Below are 8,584 nucleotides of genomic sequence, written 5' to 3'. Positions count from 1 at the left end.
TTCAAAAGGATTCCTGGCCGCCCCATTAGCACAACGGAGGAAAAAAGTCCTCTGAAGCCCATTGGTGCTTTTGGATCCTGCCTGTGTATTTGGCAAGGTACAGATCTGGGAAGACATCTCTAGACAGTGGCGTGTCTGGAGTGTCTTATCATTTCTTCATGATGCTCCCATGAGCCTGGGAAATGGAGAGGACACAGTCACATTAAAATGTAATCTCTGGTGTATGAATTTCAGGATTGCACACATCAGAAGTAACTTTTGGACATTTTTCTGCTACAGTGAAAGAACAATTTACCATCATCCTCATCCCTGGTTGTGTTCATATGTGCACCTCAGCTCTTGTGAATTTGAGCCTTCAGAAGGAAACATTTGGTAGGGTAGCTGCAAGGTCTACATGTGGGTTCTTTATTTGCCTTATATAGATAGACAATACCGGTGATGCTTTCTGTAACTATGCACATGGTCCCTGAAGGGGTAGCTGTGTCTCTTTCTCCCCTGGGAGTACCCAGGATCTTAACATTCTCTGTGTACATTTGCCCCATCCTTAAAGCTCTTCTATACCTGCTCCCCAGACATAGACTGCCCACAAGTGCTTAGACTTTGATATGTCCATGAGAACATCTCTGATTGGATATTTTCATTCTTAATCCCATTGTAGAGATGAGAACAACCTGTAGATGTCATGTTATTCATTCAGTTCAGGCATGCAGGAGAAGAGAAGGAAACAATACCAGAAGGTGTGAGTGCTAGGACCCTATCTTAGGGTTTTAGTGCTGTGAACAGACACCATGACCAAGGCATCTCTTATAAGGACAAGATTTCACTGGAGCTGGCTTACAGGTTCAGAGGTTCAGTCCATTATCATCAAGGCAGGAACATGGCAGCATCCAGGCAGGCAGGAAACAGGAGGAGCCAAGAGTTCTACATCTTCATATAAAGGCTGCTAGCAGAATAGTAGCTTCCAGACAGCTAGGATGACGGTCTTAAAGCCCACACCCACAGAGACACACCTACTCCCACAGAGACACACCTACTCCAACAAGGCCAGCCTCACCTCCAAATAGTGCCACTCCTTTGGCCAAGCATATTCAAACTATGAAAGACTCTGTCACTATTCAGAGAGTATCTAGAATGCCTCTGGACAGGCAGTGTGGCACAAGTTAACAGTTTCCAAAAGAAGCCTGACTGACATCGTGCAGAGAGAGCCCACAAATCCCTGTCTCCATCTCCTTCAGCTCTTGCAGGTCTCCTTGGCTAACATTTCAGAGAGCTTCTGATTCTTCTGACAGGAGAGCTCCAGCCAAGAATCTCAGACTTCAGGTTATATGGACAAATATAGCAATGAGTGTTTTGTTATGTATTGGTGGAGTGCTAGGATGTCTGCTAGGTGCAAAGACTGCTGGGAGAGAACTGGGAACATATCTTCTGCAAGAAAACCATTCTCCCCTCAACTTATGCAAGCTCCTTCATTTTGTTCTCCATATTCAGCCTCTTGACAGGAACAGTTTGGCCCTGCTGATGCCCCCAGCTTAGCAATGAACTACAGCCAAGAAGCCTAGCCACTGTAAGGATGAGTCACATCTTTAGAAATTTGAAAAAATCTATGCACAGGAGAAAAGTGCAAGAACCAAAGTCTCATCGGGCATTCCAGGATACAGAGAACCTGACAGACTCAGGTCCAAGGGTTACCTCAGAGTCCTAGAAGAGGAAGAGGATTCGACTCTACAGAAGAAGCCTGTTGCTGATGTTGTTGCAACCAGGACTATGATTGTGAAACTTGTGTCTCTGTGGATCCCAAGTTCAGGAGTCTTGTGTCTGTGCATCTACATACATCTCTGATTCCTCATTTGGTAGAACTTTGCAAGTCCTGACATTGTAAGTGTCATGTGCTGATGGTATCCCACTTGATACATAGGCTAAGAAAGATTTTTTACCCCTTCAAGTGGCTGGAAATAGGATTAACCTATAGTTGACATTAAAGCTGTAATTCTCTACTTTGTGGTTATTGACCCTTTCAAACTGGTTTAGTTGGGAACAAAGCTCAGAGCCTGATATTTCGAAGATCCACCCCTATAAAATTCAGAATCCCACAGCTCAAAACAGTACAGATAAAACTCTGGAATAAATCCAGGAAAAATGTGTCTGACATGGGAATTTTACAGATTTACTTGTAGGTCCAGGACTCAACACTAAACCTATATAGAATCATTAAGGGATTGCAACTTTAGAAATTTGGAGGGTCATTAAAGGAAATGAGCCACACAAGGCTCACGTGGCCATGTCATTGCCTTCTTGGGACATGGTACTGCTATTGCCATGCTTTCTGTCAACCTCAAAATGAGGTTGCCATTTACAGTGCAAGGCAACATAACAGTAAAGTGGCCTAGGGTGGGATAGTGAGTGGTTCCAGGAGATACTGCCATCACTCCATCCTCTACAACTAGGAGGAAAGGAAGAGGGAAGTGGGAGGGATTATGTGAGGGTGAGATTTGTGGCCCAAATGCAGTCTAGGTGTCAGATTATCCACTTGGAAGAGCACACCTGCCTGGAGGATTCAGGTCAGGAATGTCACCAGGATCGGAGGAGTCAATACTCGCCCTATGAAGGTACTATACCTGACACCTTGCACGACAACAGAAAAAAGACAGGATAGCTTGCCGATACAGGAACCTTCACAAGGCTGGCATAGGTCCTGTACCTACCTCTGGAAGGTACAGGATTGGTTGAGTGTACATGAGGGCTGACAACCCTGCAGAAGTGCAGGACACACACTGTGTGTGGTCTTGGGGAAGGCATCATGACCTATGTGGCCAAAAACAGCTGGATAGATTAGACCCTGGCTCAACAGGGATTGCCCTGTGAGTATTTTACCCACTACCCTGTATCCCCAGGCCTCAGTCTTGAAGTGCTGGCAGACATCCGGTAAGCAGTGTGTCTTCTTCCAATTAACTTTGTTCCAGGTCCGTGACCAAAAAAGACCTACATTCTCTGTGTCATGATGCACAACACTGAAATTGCAGGTGTCATCTACACAACAGAGCTTTTCCATTGATGCTATAAAGATACCCTGACCAAAAGTAACTTTGGGAGGTAAATATTTATTTCGCTTATGTTTCCAGGTCTTAGGGCATCACTATGAATATCCAGGGTTGCAAGTCCAGGCAAGACCCTGAATTAGAACCCACTGAGAACACTGCTTACAAGCTGGCTCACTGGCTCATGTCTAGTTGGATTTCTTATGCAACCCAGGCCCACCTGCCTAACATTGGGGGCACTAACATCTCCCTCAGCCTCCAAATGCATCATCAATAAAGCAAATCACAAACATGATTATAGGCCAATGTAGTAGAAACATACCTTCAATGGAGGTCCCATGCTGCTAGGTGACTCTATGCTAGGTCATGATGAAGTAAAAACTAAAGGGACCAACCCCAAAAGGCTGAACACAAAATCAACACACAGCATTCAGAAATATTTTCATAAACCAATCACAAATTTTCCAGGGACAACAATCCTATTCACAACCTTTTTGAAAGAAAAACTACAAATAAGCCCAACCAAGGAGATGAAAGGAACATATATGAAAAAAGGTTCAGACACTGTAGAAACTGAAGATTCTGGAGGATGGAAAGACGTCTGGAGCTTGTCTATTAAGGTAGTCTAGTTTGTAAAATGGCTATATTGGTCAAAGTGATCTGCTGATAAACCTCAGTCTGCATTGAGACTTCAATTACATTCATCACAGACAAGAATCTTTTCTTACTGAAGCACCAAAGTCCTCCATCAGCCAAAGGATTCCTAAGCAGAACACGGTTCTGTCGGGTATGCTGCACAGGTCATTAATTCTAGCCCTGGCAAGGCAGATGAGGTGACAGATCTTGAGTTTGAGGCCAGCCTGGTGTACATATCGAGTTCATGACAGCCAGAGCTACACTCCCTCAAGAAAACAAAGCATGGGGTGGAAGAGAAAGAAGAGTTGAAGGTGGCACGGAGCATCTTGAGTGCTCTTCAAGTCTCCGATTAAATTTTAAAAATGGCCTCCAATAAAACTACATTGCAAAAAATGGGAAAGAAACAGAATGGAAAGAGTAAAAACGTTGAAGAGGCAGAGCCTGAAGACTTTGTGGTAGAAAAAGTTCTGAACCGCCATGTAGTGAATGGGAAAGTCGAGTACTTCCTCAAGTGGAAGGGGTTCACAGATGCTGATAATACTTGGGAACCAGAAGAAAATTTAGATTGTCCAGAATTAATTGAAGCATTTCTTAATTCTCAAAAAACTGGTAAAGAAAAAGATGGTACAAAAAGGAAATATTTATCTGACAGTGAATCTGATGATAGCAAATCGAAGAAGAAGAGAGATGCTGCTGACAAACCAAGGGGCTTTGCCAGAGGTCTTGATCCTGAACGAATAATTGGTGCCACAGACAGCAGTGGAGAATTAATGTTTCTCATGAAATGGAAGGACTCAGACGAGGCTGACTTGGTGCTGGCAAAGGAGGCAAATATGAAGTGTCCTCAGATTGTCATTGCCTTCTATGAGGAAAGGCTGACTTGGCATTCTTGTCCTGAAGATGAAGCACAATAATTGTTTGCATTTATATATATATTTATACATATATATATAAAGTCTGGATCTTGGGTTTTGAAATAACTAGTGTGGAAAAAATAGCATTCTAATGAAAATCAAGTTTGATATGCTGGTTTTGAAAGTATTGACGGTAGTTGGGATAGTTTTGGGTTTTGTTCTGCATCAAAAGGCACTGATTGCTTTGAGCAAGTAAGAGCTTTCTTTAGTTGCTTCCTTTAACAATAGAATATTTGATACCATGTTGTATTTCCTCAGCTTTGAAGAATGGCTTTTCTTAACCGCTGGGGAGATTTTACAGTCGCTACTCAGTCTGAACTTATTTTTAACTGGGACACAGAAGGACCATCCTGGGTTTCTTTGTTTGTATGTGGTGTATGCATAAAACACAATGGCATGTTTGTTTTGTCTTGTTTCTAATACTTAAAGAACTGAAGAGGAAAACACAAGTGGATGAGATTCCCTCATTGTGAACATTTTTCTGGAACCGTAACCTTTCAGATTAAACAGATTCTGTAATTTACTGGATAGTTTAAAAGCAACCACATCAGAATTGATGTATTATCACGTAAATACAGTAGTTTATTTACCGAATGTTGTCCATACCAACTCCACCTTCAGAAAATGGAATTAAACAAAGTAGTAGTGTGACTTAATAAAAAGACTTGGGCCTAGTGTGGTGGCACACGCCTTTAGTCCCAGCGCTCTAGAGGCAGGTCCAGCTCAGCTAGTCGGCCTAAAGGTTCCTCTGGCGAACCATTCCTTTGTAGAAAGTTAAAATCTGTACTAAAAGGTTATTATTCATGGAATCTGCTTGATGTGGAAATAGAATCATGGTTGGAGCTAATGTTGGCAATTTAAGACCTGCTGACTAAGTGAGTGAACAAAAGTTGCTAATACCAATTAATGACTTGCATGCATTTCTTTACCGACTCATTCCTTACTGGTAGGATCAGTCTTTTCAGTATTTGCCTTCTGGTTTAATGAGCCAGAAAAGTAACTCTGTAGTACCAGAATGTCATCCAACTGTATATTTACTTTACTGTAAATAATGGTGAACAGTGGTCAATAAATAGTTTTATATTCCTTTAAAAAAAAAGAGTTAAAGGTGGAGAATGAAGAAAAGAAGGAAAGGGAGAAGGAAGTAAAAAGGATGAGGAGAGAGAAGAGATAAAAACAGCAAGAGGAGGAGAAAGAAGGAGGAAGAAGAAAAAAGAAGAGGAACAGGAAGAGGAGGAAAAGCACCATTCTAGAGACATCCCAATAGTTCACATCCATAGTATGCAAAATAGTGTGGTGTGACACAGAAACACAGGAGCAGATCACTGACCTGGAGTGGATCATCTAAAAGTGAACCCACACAGTAAGAGACATCCAATTCTACATAAAGGTGGTGATAGAAAACTGCAGAGAAAAGGCTCATCATGGTCAAAAAATGGTGCTGGGAAAACCGAATTTCCACATGTGAAAGATTGAAGTCCCTCTGACTACACATTAAGATTATTTCAAATGAATCAAAGCCACAAAGGTAAGGCCAGAAATGTTCCAGGAAATCACAGCACACTTTACACATAGCCAATCAAGCCTAGAACTTTGAAAATTATATGGGCAAGGTGGGAGATGGACTTACGAATTAATATGTGGGCTTCCCTGAAATTTAAAAACTTCTGTACAACAAAGAAAAGGTGACCAAAGAAAATAGATACCCTGCAGAACAGCAAAACAAACAAACAAACAAACAAACAAAAAAACAGTTGTCAAGTCTAGATCTGGTTGATAGTTCAAACTCATTGAAATCTGTAAAACTGTTGATCTCTGTACCAGAGTACATCCTGCAGGGATCCCTAGCTGGATTGCCAGAAAGGAAAGGTCCCAAGAGGTTGGGGTCTGGCCAGAGGAGCCAAAATGTTACAGTTCTTCAAGAGATAGCCAGGGCAGAGCAGGCTATTGAACCTCTTCTGTTTCCCTAGCAGCCCAAGAGTTAGTGGCCATGGGATAGACGTAGCTGGAAAGTAGAAGCCAGAGCAAGAGCTGGAGGAGCCACTAAGGGAGTGGCAGATTGTGGCTGAGATTAATAATCAGTGGCTTCCGCAGAGGCTAGACAAGCAGCCACAGGGAAACTTCCCACCAGGATTGCTGGTCAGGGCTCAGATCCAGAAAGGAAAGCTTCCTGTGGGAAAACTCCCCAGGAGAAGTAAAGCTCAATAAGACAGATGCTATCACATGATTCTTGATGACATAACCCATGCTCTTTTTCCTTGTAGATGGAGACCTTATTAAAATTTTGGGGTTGCATGGGATCCAGGAGTAGATGCTACTGGTTGGCTCAAATTGAGATGTTAGGATGCTTTATTTGCATGGGGGAGGGCCTCGGGTGTTCTTCCTAAGTGACATGGTCCTTCTAGTAGAATGTCATAGCCATGTGTTCTGAGACAGGTAAACCTTGGTCTGACTTGATACTAAGGCCTACTGTTCTCAATTATAACAATTCCTGGGGGGTTTTGAACCTACTTCACAACCTTTGCAAGGTCTTCTGTCTGATGGCAGGCTCCACTGTCCCACATGAAACCACACAACAAAAAACAAGCCATCTAATCAATACATGGGATAATGAATTAAAAATATGGCCTAGAACTGTCTATAGCAGGCAGGTCAGAGCTGTAAGCTTCTCTCAGACCTGCCAGACAGATCCATTCCACCTTGTGAACACTGAGTTCTAGCCCACAATCCTCCAGGCCCTCACTTCTGCTTCAAATAAATCCTGACAGACACAAGGAACAGCCAGGTGCTTCTGAAACTTATGCCATTCTACCTGAATCCCTGCCTCTGGTGACATTTCACCTGGTCCTAGCACTGCTCTTTCCAATTGTATGTTGCCCATGTGTGCTAGTCAACTAGTCAACAACACAAGCAGGAGACATATGAAAGGAGGGAAATATGATTGAAAGAATGCCTGTATCACATAGCCTATAGGCTATGTGTGTGGGGAAGTTTCTCCATCAGTGACAGGTAAGGGAGGATCATAGCCTTCTGGGGGATGTGCCATTACTGGGCAGAATTTCCTGAGCAGGAGAGTCAGGTCAGCAAGCCAGTCAGCAGCCCTCCTCTGTAGGCTCTCTTTCACTTCCTTGCTCCAGGTTCCTGCCCTGTTTGAGTTCCTGCCTTGACTTCTTTTCAAATGGTTAATGATCAGGATATGTGAGCCACATAAACCTTTTGGGTTCCAAGTTGCTTTTGGGCACAGTGTCTGTTACATCAATACAAAGTAAACTACAACAGACATGTACTTTGTATTTGTACACTGGTTCTCAACAGTCAGTGGATGTTCCACGGCAGAGCATGAAGAAGGAAGGGAGGCTGATAGACACGCCCCCTTGGAGAAAGGAGATTGGTGGGCAGAACTTTGGGGGGGATGGGCAACTCCCAACTGCCACAGGCTGTTGTTCAACTTACATTAACTACACCACTGCCTGAGATGAGGTGCTCAGATATGCAGCCTTTATCTCCACATGACATTTCTCACTTTGGGACAGGGTGGTCTCAAGACAGGGTTTCTCTGTGTAGTTCAGGTATCCCAGAACTCCCTCAATAAGAGGAGGCTGGCAAGGAACTCAAGAGATCCATCTGCCTCTGCCTCCAAAATGCTGGAATGAAAGGTGTGCACCTCTATCACAGGGCTTCCTCTTGGCATTTCTAACAGTTCATCTACCAAATATGGAGAGCCCAAGTGACCATCTCCAGCCACCAGGTACAGGGATGGCAGCAGAAAGGAATTAGGCCTCTTATTCCCCTGAGGGAACAAAGTTTCACATTGGCAGGAGGAATACATTTCAGACATTCTACACAGCAAGATGATGGTTCTCAAGCAATCTCTCCTAAGATGTTCAGAGCAACTGCCAGCTTCCTTTGCCTCTGACATCTTAAGTACACATCATGGAGACCTGAAACCCATTGATTTGAGGGAGGTGGGTAGGGATCAGTCATGTTTGGATTGTTTCC

General features: G+C 43.3%; 1 pseudogene; it reads left to right on the top strand.

Moving 5' to 3' along the window:
* Positions 1 to 4,033: 4,033 nt before the first annotated feature.
* On the top strand, positions 4,034 to 4,670 carry LOC114616795 (annotated as a pseudogene).
* Positions 4,671 to 8,584: the final 3,914 nt, after the last annotated feature.

This window comes from Grammomys surdaster, unplaced genomic scaffold (assembly GCF_004785775.1).
Source record: "Grammomys surdaster isolate TR1022 unplaced genomic scaffold, NIH_TR_1.0 132, whole genome shotgun sequence".
Classification (NCBI taxonomy): domain Eukaryota; kingdom Metazoa; phylum Chordata; class Mammalia; order Rodentia; family Muridae; genus Grammomys; species Grammomys surdaster.
Note: the sequence above shows the minus strand (reverse complement) of the source record. Positions and strands in the feature narration are given on the sequence as shown.